The following is a 10,962-nucleotide window of genomic DNA, read 5'->3' on the forward strand; positions in this document are numbered from 1 at the left end:
CAACTAATAAATACATAAATAACAATAAATCAACAAATAAATAACTAATTCAATCAATAAATTAACAAATAATTAAATTAATTAACCAAGAAATAAATAAATAACTAAATCAATAAATAAATAAATCAACCAAGAAATAAATAACTAAATCAATATATAAATCAACAAATCAATAAATACATAAACCAAGAAATAAATCAACAAATAAATAACCAAATCAATAAATAAATCAACAAATAAATAAATAACTAAATCAATAAATAAATTAACAAATAAATAAATAAACCAGGAAATAAATAAATCAATAACTCAATAAATAAATAACTAAATCAATCAATAAATTAACAAATACACAAGTAAATCAACAAATAAATAAACCAACAAATAAATAAACCAACAAATAAATAAATAAACCAACAAATAAATAAATAAACCAACAAATAAAGTCTGAGGCGGTCAAGTTAGTAGGTGGAGGGGGAACAATAGGGCGAAGAAGAGAGTTAAATGTGTGAAATAGTCGTTTTCGTGATAAGTGTGGTTATTTATTATTTATTATTTATTAAAAATTCTTAAGAAAACGCAGTCTTATTACCCATAGGGTCTCGATGCGCATACCAGCAATAAAAACAGACAAAACAATATCCAGCAAAACCACAGCATTATAATCACATGCATTTGAACCAAGTTAAAAATTTCATGTCATCCCATACGCCTGAGCAAATAAAACAGTTTTTAAGCTCCGGCGGAATTTCAGTAGATCATTCTCAAGTCTTAATGTCAGAGGCAGGGAGTTCCAAAATTGCGCTCCCTGAACATCACTCGTTCTCCCTCCGCACTTTTTCTTTTTAAAATTTGGAATCTTCAATAAGGCTAAATCAGCCGATCTCAAGGATCGACTGGGAGCATAGCGTGTGAATTTATCCTTCAGATAGTCTGGTCCCATACCATGGATTGTCTTATATACCAAACAACCATTTTTAAACAGAACCCGTTCACGAACGGGCAGCCAGTGCAAGGCTCTTAATGATGGAGTGATATGGTCATTGCGGGCCACACCCGTAAGTAGCCTTGCAGCTGCGTTCTGTATCAACTGTAGCTTGTGTATGATGTTCTGAGGCAGTCCAAGGTACAGAGCATTGCAGTAGTCCAATCGGCTACCGATGATGGCGTTGACCACCGAGATTTGATCGGAGGGGGTAATGAATCTAAAAATAGACCTCAGAAGCTTCAGGTGGTAGTGGCAAGAGCTTACCACCTGATTAATCTGGGGCTTCAGTGTCAACCTGGAGTCGAAAATGACTCCCAGATCTCTGACGTTGGTGGCAGGACTCGGAGATGGAGAAAACGAGTCCGGCCATGAGGGAAAGATACTACTCACCTCCTGGTTACTGAAGATGATGCATTCAGTTTTGGAGCCATTAAGTTTTAGATAATTGGCTCCCATCCACGACTGGATATCCTGTAGGCAGGAAGAAAGATTGATTTGATCCTCCTTTTTCTTGGCCAGGCGAAAGTACAACTGGGTATCGTCGGCATAGATATGATAGGGAAGCATGTGGCGGCGGATGATATGGGTCAGTGGCCTCATATAGATGTTAAACAGGATTGGAGATAAAGCCAAACCCTGGGGGACTCCACACGTCAGGGAGATGTTAGAGGAGTAAAATGTCCCCAATTTTACCCTTTGAACCCTGTCGTGGTTATGAGGGTATTGAAGTAATGAACTTTTGCAGAGGAAAGAGCCAAGCTCTATGAGTGCAGCATAAATTTAGCACTATACCGAGTATAAATAAAGCTATATACCGAGTATAAATAAAGCTATATACCGAGTATAAATAAAGCTATATACTGAGTATAAATAAAGCTATATACCGAGCTATAAATAAAGCTATATACCGAGCTATAAATAAAGCTATATACCGAGTATAAATAAAGCTATATACCGAGCTATAAATAAAGCTATTTACCGAGCTATAAATAAAGCTATATACCGAGTATAAATAAAGCTATATACCGAGTATAAATAAAGCTATATACCGAGTATAAATAAAGCAATATACTGAAATATAAATAAAGCTATATACCGTGCTATAAAAAACCTATATACCGAGTATAAATAAAGCTATATACCGAAATATAAATAAAGCTATATACCGCGCTATAAATAAAGCAATATACCGAAATATAAATAAAGCTATATACCGCGCTATAAATAAAGCTATATACTGAGTATAAATAAAGCTATATATCGAGCTATAAATACAGCTATATACCGTGCTATAAATAAAGCTATATACCGAGCTATAAATAAAGCTATATACTGCGCTATAAATAAAGTTATATACCAAGTATAAATAAAGCTATATACCGAGTATAAATAAAGCTATATACCGAGTATAAATAAATATATATACTGCGATATAAATAAAGCTATATACCGAGTATAAATAAAGCTATATACCGAGCTATAAATAAAGCTATATACTGAGTATAAATTAAGCTATATACCGAGTATAAATAAAGCTATATACTGAGTATAAATAAAGCTATATACCGAGTAGGAATAAAACTATATACCGAGTATAAATAAAGCTATATACCGAGCATAAATAAAGCTATATACCGAGCTATAAATAAAGCTATATACCGAGTATAAATAAAGCTATATACCGAGCTATAAATAAAGCTATATACTGAGTATAAATTAAGCTATATACCGAGTATAAATAAATCTAAATACTGCGATATAAATAAAGCTATATTTCCCGGGTATAAATAAAGCTATATACCGAGCTATAAATAAAGCTATATACCGAGTATAAATAAAGCTATATACCGTGCTATAAATAAAGCTATATACCGAGCTATAAATAAAGCTATATACCGAGCTATAAATAAAGCTATTTACCGAGCTATAAATAAAGCTATATACCGAGTAGGAATAAAGCTATATACCGAGCTATAAATAAAGCTATATACTGAGTAGGAATAAAGCTATATACCGCGATATAAATAAAGCTATATACCGAGCTATAAATAAAGCTATATACCGAGTATAAATAAAGCTATATACCGAGCTATAAATAAAGCTATATACCGAGCTATAAATAAAGCTATATACCGTGCTATAAATAAAGCTATATACCGTGCTATAAATAAAGCTATATACTGAGTATAAATAAAGCTATATATCGAGTATAAATAAATCTAAATACTGCGATATAAATAAAGCTATATACCGAGTATAAATAAAGCTATATACCGAGCTATAAATAAAGCTATATACCGAGCTATAAATAAAGCTATATACCGAGTATAAATAAAGCTATATACCGTGCTATAAATAAAGCTATATACTGAGTATAAATAAAGCTATATATCGAGCTATAAATAAAGCTATTTACCGAGCTATAAATAAAGCTATATACCGAGTAGGAATAAAGCTATATACCGAGCTATAAATAAAGCTATATACTGAGTAGGAATAAAGCTATATACCGCGATATAAATAAAGCTATATACCGAGCTATAAATAAAGCTATATACCGCGCTATAAATAAAGCTATATACTGAGTATAAATAAAGCTATATACCGAGCTATAAATAAAGCTATATACCGAGTAGGAATAAAGCTATATACCGAGCTATAAATAAAGCTATATACTGAGTATAAATAAAGCTATATACCGAGTAGGAATAAAGCTATATACCGCGATATAAATAAAGCTATATACCGCGATATAAATAAAGCTATATACCGCGATATAAATAAAGCTATATACCGAGCTATAAATAAAGCTATATACTGAGTATAAATAAAGCTATATACCGAGTAGGAATAAAGCTATATACCGCGATATAAATAAAGCTATATACCGCGATATAAATAAAGCTATATACCGCGATATAAATAAAGCTATATACCGAGCTATAAATAAAGCTATATACTGAGTATAAATAAAGCTATATATCGAGCTATAAATAAAGCTATATACCGTGCTATAAATAAAGTTATATACCAAGTATAAATAAAGCTATTTACCGAGTATAAATAAAGCTATATACCGAGTAGGAATAAAGCTATATACCGAGCTATAAATAAAGCTATATACCGAGTAGGAATACAGCTATATACCGCGATATAAATAAAGCTATATACCGAGTATAAATAAAGCTATATACCGAGTATAAATAAAGCTATATACTGCGATATAAATAAAGCTATATACCGAGCTATAAATAAAGCAATATACCAAATATAAATAAACCTATATAACAAGTTATAAATAAAGCTATATGCTGAGCTATAAATTAAGCAATATACAGAGTAAAAATAAAGTTACATACCGCGCTATAAATAATGCTATATACATAGTATAAATAAAGCTATATACCGAGCTATAAATAAAGCAATATACCAAGTATAAATAAACCTATATAACAAGTTGCAATAAAGCTATATGCTGAGCTATAAATTAAGCAATATACAGAGTAAAAATAAAGTTACATACCGCGCTATAAATAATGCTATATACAGAGTATAAATAAAGTTATATATCGTGCTACAAATAAAGCTACATTCTGAGTATAAATAAAGCTATATACCGAGCTATAAATAAAGCTATATACCGAGCTATAAATAAAGCTATATACCGAGTTTAAATAAATCTATATACTGCGATATAAATAAATCTATATTCCGAGTATAAATAAAGCTAAATACCGAGCTATAAATAAAGCAATATACTGCACTATAAATAAAGCTGTGGGCGGCTTAACGCCGGTGAAAGTAGACGTGATGCTGCCGTGGCTAAGCCTCTACAGTAATGTGGGTGATGCACACATTACCGGTCAGGTTTTACACATGGTTTTGTGATACCGTTTCGGGACAGGGAGTTGGCTTCTAACTTTCTTAACTTAAAGTTGGTGGGGGATTTTCCAGCGGTGGTTCAGGAAAAGCTTTTCAAAGAGGTTCAGTTGGGTCAGATGGCGGGGCCGTTTGGCGCCTCTGTGAATGATTACATTGCCAGGGAACTGTGTTCGGTCTCGTATGCATCATTCGACCAAGCGGTCGAGTTGGTTAAGAAGACTGGCTGGGGGCGTTGATGGCTAAGGTGGACACCTGCTGGGGTGTTCATTCAAGGGCCAGTACTTCGTGGATCTTTTCCTCTCGATGGCTGTTCCATCTCTTGCTCGTATTTTTTGTGATTCTTTATTTTTGTTGTGCATATTATTAACACAGCCGATCCTACAATGCCCCAACAGCACATGCAGGTTTAAGATGAAACATAACATTGTAAAACATTACTGTTGGTCAACATTTCGATTAGACTGCACATTTTAAGAATGGATAGGTAAAGGTACATTTGATTAACAGATGCTTGTATCTCTAAGAATGCCAAGAGTTAATTAGACTTGCTTATGGTCAGGATGTCAGTGAAGGAATAAGAGCTTTTGGCATAAAACAGGGTGTTCACACCGACATATTAAATTATGGGAGACATATCTTAGGGAAAAAGAAGAACTGGTCAAATGTGGGGCTATACTTTGAATATAACAGGCTTAATGTCCCACTGGTTTACAGTAGAGCAGGGTAATGATCACCACCGGAGTTTCATTGGGGGAGTCACGCTGTCCTACGGGTCCAGCTTCAGTGAGCTGCTAGTTGCGGCGTGCTGTCTGTCCTGCTGGATATCTGGATCTCACTTGCTTGTGCCTCCGACCTGGTTGTGGTAAAAGCCGAGTCTCGATGGGAGGGGGAGTCTGGAGCGAATCACACCGCCAGCCCCAGGCTCTGCATGAGCTGACCGCTTGTGCCCTCAGTTCCGGTACCTGATATTCCCGGTAGGTATGTTTCCTCCAGGTGTTGGGCTGCGGTTCGAGGGGTGTCCTCTAGGGGCTCAAGGCCCGGGAAGGCTGTTGTGGTGACCAGGCCCAAGCTTTAGGTGCGGAGGCTGGGTGATGCAGGCGGGTGTTAAAGAAGCTCCTGCAGGAGTTTCAGGACTTGAGGTGAGGTGCCTCTAGTTGGACTGCCGCTTTCGTGTAGCGTGTGTTCGTGGCTGATGTGGGTCTTGGAGCCGCCATGATGGTAGTGGAGCACATGTGCTCAGGCGTCGAGCGTGCCCCTCCGGCGGGGGCCGGGATAACCCCCCCGGCCTGTGGGGGGGGACCGGGGCCTGTGAGGTGTTGCACGGGGTTGTAGTGTAGCTGCCAGGGTCGCGGGCAGGGCAGCGGCCGTCTGTCCCGCTCTTCTCCCGATTAGGCCGCAGGCTCCGAAGTTTCGTACCGCAGGGGCCCCAAAACTCCCGATCTCGGAGTCTACGGTGGCGCCAACCTTCTCCCATGCACTTGGGTGTACAATTCCGTTCCATTAGTGTCCTTAGGGCTATTGATTTCTGCTAGTTAGGTTAGATGTAGCAGGAGCCTCAGTGACATGCGACCGGTCAGCATGGCGGTCAGGCCCCGCCCCCCTCTTGCTCGTATTTTGAGACGTTAAGCACTTTCCTGGAATAGGTGGTTCGGAAGGAATCAGGGTATCGGTCAGTGGTGCACTACTTGGATGATTTTCTCTGTGTGGGCCCGGCTGATTCTCTGGTGTGCCGATATCTGCTGCGGACAATCGAATGAGTGACCGGTGTGTTCAGGGTGCTGCTTGCGGCGGGCAAGACTGAAGGCCCGACGGAGTGTCTCAGTTTCCTAGGTCTGGAAATTGACTCCCTGTGGGGGGGAATTTCATCTTCCCCAGGACAAACTCCTGGGGCCTGCGGGAGGTGGTGGCTGGAGTCCGTCAGTCTCGGAAGGTCACATTGAAGCAACTGCAGTCACTGATTGGGAAACTTTACTTTGCGTGTCGGGTGATCCTGATGGGGCGGATTTTCAGTCGCAGTCTCTCAACGGTGTGGGTGCAGTCTACGCATCATTTTATTCGGATATACAAGCCCGTGGGAACGGACCTTGATGTCTGGGACACCTTCTTGAAGGACTTTAATGGGACAGTGTTCTTTTGCAGCGGTGGTGGCAGTGGACCTTGACCTGTACACGGACGCCTCAGGCAGTGTAGGTTTTGGGGCTTATTTCGGGTGTCGGTGGTTTGCTGCGACTTGGCTGCAGGCCTGGGCCGGTAGCCCGCTGATGTGGAATTTGGCCTTCCTGGAGCTTTTGCCTGTGTTGGTGGCTCTATCTCTCTAGGATGATCTACTCAAGGATCGGAAGGTGGTTTTATACACGAACAACATGTCCGTGGTGCATGCAGTTAATAATCTATTGGCTTCTTTGGCCCTAGTGGTGTGCCTCTTGGGTGGCTTCGGGTTGCTTTGTATGTCGCTTAACTTGTGTTCTGCACGCGTCATGTGCCAGGGTATTTGAATGTGGTGGCTGATGCTCTGTCTCGTTCGCAATGGTCCCGATTTCGGAAGGAGGCACCGGAGGCGATGGACTGCCCGGGGGAGTTGTGGAGTCTCGGAACGCCTTGCTTGGGAGACTCATGAGGTCATCATTGGCCCCCGGTACATGGACGGCCTATTATAATGTTTCGGATGCTTGGAAGCAGTCTATTGCAGGGTTGTCATAGTCCGGGGTTCCGGGTTGGATGCGCTGCTCTGATATCTCTTCCGACTATTGGCCAAAGGCTTGTCGCAGGGGGCGGGGCCAAGCTGATGTAGAATTATTAAAAATCTTTATTGAACTTGTATTGAATTATTGCACTAACCCCATTTTAACCCCACACAGTGACAGATCCTCCATTTTGTCCTCATGACCTGACTTCTCCATTTTAAAACTACATTACATGACAGAATTTCCCAGTACATTTAATACAATGAACAGAGACTGTATTTTCTATAAAGACATAGCTGACTCCGGAATTATTGAATCTACAGTAACATGCAACAAAGTATAACCAAGGCCATGAGAACACTGTACTAATGAAATGTTCTATTCATAAGAGGACCTTGCACCTGACCTGACATCACTGACTGTGTAAAATGACGCTCAAGCCCCCCTTTCCACCGAGTAAGCCTTATGCTAGGAAAGATGGCGCTTGAGCCCCCTGTCCCCACCCGTGTCCAGAACAATACCACCTATTGGTGTGTGGACACCTAGCTAACCACTTAGTTTTTGAGCCAATTAATTACATTTATAGGTGGACACTAATCCAGACACTTAACAATTAATCAAATTAATGATGTTTATTTGTTATTATCTGATATTCAATGATGACGTAAAATGCCTCTTAAAAGGGCCTGCGAGCCTGCTCTTACTTCACTTGCCAATAAATTTCCTCGAAGTTATTTTAACCTGAACTCTGTGTGTCAGACTGAATTACTTCAGCGTATATACGCAATTCAATTTTCTTAATTTGGACAGGAACAGATAGACATTTAAACATTTTGGTTTACTGCTAAAAAGTACCATAACAAAGCCAGCAAGCGGAGCAGACGCACGAAGGCTGAGCTCCTGCTGGATTCACCGACTAGCACCGTTAACTCGCCAAAAAACGAGACATACACCTACCGGGATACTCTACCTGCATAAAGGAGGTCCCGTTGATACGCCTGACGCTTTCCACGAGCGATTCGGTGATCGGGAACCCACGATGGCTGGCTGGGGCCTACACGCCACGGAGACAGGGAGAGAAGGCCGCTCTCCCAGTCAACGGACCGGAGAAACGGACCTGCCAGCAACCTGTCCCCTCCCCCTGACCGGCGGGGGTTATCCCGGTCCAAGCGGACACACACGGGCACAGAACCGAAAGGAAGAGGCAAACGAGCGGAGAGAGGAGGCACGGCCCTGCAAAATGGCCGCCGCCACGTGGAATCACACCGCAGAGAGACCCGACCTCATGGCCAGGCTAGATGCCATAATAACTAAGTTCTTGGAAAAGATGGCGGCTAAAGAGCGAAAAACGGAGGCTCACAATAAGGCCACACGCTCACCCAAGGTATTACCGACACACTCCTTAAGCAGGCGCAAACTCCCTCCCCCAGATAAAGTAAGCAATGGGCGCCAAAACGGACGGAGCTCCCGACGGGCCCACAAACCCAAACGACTGACCTTGCCACTGACAGAAATGAGAACTGTGCTCGGACATAAAAAACACAGACCGCGCATCCGACACCGCTGGCATGGATCCCAACCGACTCGGAGGGCTCCCAAACAAGGACCGCCACTAAATAAAACAAAATGGCGCACTCGAGGGGCTGGGACACGGCTGGCTCCAAGCAAAACCAAGGCCTGCCAGCGCATCACCCAGAAGCAGCGACACAGAGCCGCAAACAGCACCCAGAAGGACTACGCTCCCATACCACAGGGACACACAGAGACTCCGGCCTGCAAAACAACGAGGGGAGCAGAGAAATGGCCAAACCGCCAGAGAAATACCCCCACCACCCAAGGTACTCACGGAGGACCGGGAGGCAGCGGCGGAATCCCTCCAGCCTACTTGACCCGTGATGCCGAAACCCAGTTGGACTTTCGATGTGCTTTGCTGGCACCGACGACAGGAGTAGGCTGACTCCAACTGCCATCATACGGCTAGGACAGCTACCACACCACCAAGCCCACGCAGCCGAAGAGGACTCTAACTCACACCATCCTTATCCAGCCTTGCCTCTCTAGCCAGGGCCACATTAACACACTTCGTTTTACAACTCATACATGTTTATTACCCTAGTGAAACACCACACTTATTGTATATGCACCTGTGAGCAATGCTACACCACCACATGTACACCCAGCATATCTCATAACATAGACGGTTCGGTACTCACATGTGACACCTGACAAACACCCTGTACATAGCCTAGCACATCTACTGAAGTATAGCTTAACCTGCAAATACAGCTCTTGAACTCCATTATAAAGTTGAACTCACTAATTTACAAACGTGACCACTAAGCACTAACAATAACCTAACAGGCAACAAGCTGAAACCTACAAGCAGTCACCTCACACAAGCACGCTCTGTAACAGCAACATTTTATAGCACCAAACATACAATATCCTGCGTTGTCTAATCTCGAACCTTACCATTCACACTCAGCAGCATAAACAACGCTTAGATACGCTAAATTATTATATTAAAACGTGCAGTACTCACTAATGCTCAACTAATGTCAGGTTAGGTTGAAAACTGCTTTTCCTAGCTGTTATAGCATCGAAAGCCAGCTGAGATTTCCCTATGCACAATTAGAAAGGTTAACTGCTGTATGACGCCCCCTAGCTGTGTACACATAGTCTAACTTTTATAAGTATTATGCCAACTAGGTACTACTACACTAGGCATCAGTCAGATGTTAACTGCTTTTCAATGCTTTTCCTGTGCCTAGTCATGGTAACATGACCTTTGAATGTTTTATACTATAGTTAGCGATGTTACGTTTTTATTAAAGTGTCCCAGATTAGTTAGATAAGCCAGTGCCTAGATTGAATGCTCTACAAAGTTTATAATGCATTGTGCCACCAAGGTTTCGTTAGCCCTGCTCAGCTAAACGAGGACGACATTTTAATTACATACTCGTGTAATGTGTAAACGTGAACAATCTTGACATAAATAACTAAAAATGTGCACAGATTTATGAAAACCCCATTGTTAAAAAATGTTGATGATCAGCGTGAGGAATGCTATTGGGGCACCACACGCCTGCTGTTATGTTTTTTTTTGCACTGCAAAAATAAAGAATAAAAAAAAAAAAAATGCGGAGGCCGGTTTCGCTGAACTTACTTGAGGGCCTGTTGCACGGTCTTCGGGGGCTTTGCTTCAACAGTTATGAGGGGGGTTTATTTGAAGTCGCGTTCCTCTTGGCTTTCTTCAAGGCATTTCAGATTGGGGAACTGGTCATCTCCAATCTGGTTGTTTGTGGGGGTGTTCAGCTCTCTGATGTTTGGTGGGCGGCGGATAGGGTTGTGGAACACCTCCACCGGTCTAAAACGGATGTTTGTGGTAAAGGTACGGATGTCGTGCAG

This window comes from Pelobates fuscus, chromosome 11, assembly GCF_036172605.1.
Source record: "Pelobates fuscus isolate aPelFus1 chromosome 11, aPelFus1.pri, whole genome shotgun sequence".
Classification (NCBI taxonomy): domain Eukaryota; kingdom Metazoa; phylum Chordata; class Amphibia; order Anura; family Pelobatidae; genus Pelobates; species Pelobates fuscus.